This window comes from Propithecus coquereli, unplaced genomic scaffold (genome assembly GCF_000956105.1).
Source record: "Propithecus coquereli isolate 6110/MARCELLA unplaced genomic scaffold, Pcoq_1.0 Scaffold27, whole genome shotgun sequence".
In the NCBI taxonomy this organism is placed as follows: Eukaryota; Metazoa; Chordata; class Mammalia; order Primates; family Indriidae; genus Propithecus; species Propithecus coquereli.
Genome location: NW_012148285.1, coordinates 11,043,879 through 11,044,875, shown reverse-complemented (window position 1 = coordinate 11,044,875; position 997 = coordinate 11,043,879). Strand labels below are relative to the sequence as shown.

At 67.2% G+C, this 997-nt stretch overlaps 1 non-coding gene across 1 annotated transcript; it reads right to left on the bottom strand.

Annotated features, from left to right (window-relative positions):
• Positions 1-704: 704 nt before the first annotated feature.
• TRNAT-CGU lies at positions 705-776 on the bottom strand. The gene has a single exon. It is a non-coding gene; the product is annotated as a tRNA-Thr (tRNA).
• Positions 777-997: the final 221 nt, after the last annotated feature.

Genomic DNA, 997 nt, shown 5'->3' with positions numbered 1-997 from the left:
ACGGTAGCTCTGTTGACCGAGGCCGCCTCTGCAGCGTCTCTCGGGGCTGCTGCGCAGACGCCCACGCTGGCCAGATACCCATTTTACAGAGGGGCAGACGGAGGCTCAGAGCGAGTTCAGATTTTCATGTCAGAGTTGCTCCGAGTCTGGGCAGGGTCTCTCTGGAAGGCGATGCCTACGGTGGATTTCCTGTTAAAAGTAGCCAGCCAGCCAGACGCCGCTGGCTCCGGGTGTGGGCTGGGTGTCCCACAACGGCGGCTCTTTCATTACAGTGGGTAAAATTGGATTGTAACGTTCAGAAAACTGGGAAATGGCCCTTAAGCCAAGTGCCACCAGCTGCAGCTCTTCCTGCCCCAAGGGTGCTGGGCCCTCGCTGGGCCATGCTGTGCAGGTGTCCCCTTCGCGCCTTCGAGTTTGCCACCCCCGCCCACCTTCTTCCAGAGGACGGCGCGCCCCGCGGAGGGCAGGGGGCGAACCCCGGGCGGGCCCAGTCGAGCTGAGGCTGTACCACCCGGACCGCCACCTTCTCCGAGGGAGGGAGGAGAGTCTGAGCCCAAACGGAAGGAAAACAGTTGGGGCGATCTGCAATCCAGAGGAAAGGATCTGAATGCGGAGTCGGGGACGCCAAGACTGCTGCTGACCGCTCTGGAAACGTGGTCTCCGCCTCCCAAAAAGTCTTCCCGCTGCCCGGGAAGGATGGCGCTAGGCACGGACGGGGTTCGAACCCGTGATCTTCGGTTTACGAGACCGACGCCTTACCACTTGGCCACCGCGCCTGCGTTGGAATGGCGGCCCCGCGAACCTCTATCCTGGCTCCACTCCCGGGAGCTCGCCCCGCGGGCACGAGCGCGCGCCCGCCCGGCCCTCGCGCGGCCCCGCCCCCTCGTGGCGGCCGGCGGGGCGGGGCTCCCGCCAGCGCGTCGGCCGCTCCCGGCGGACTTGGGGTCTCGGGGGCGCGGTCCGCGGGGTCCCCCCCCGCCCCGGGCGCGGCTGGGGC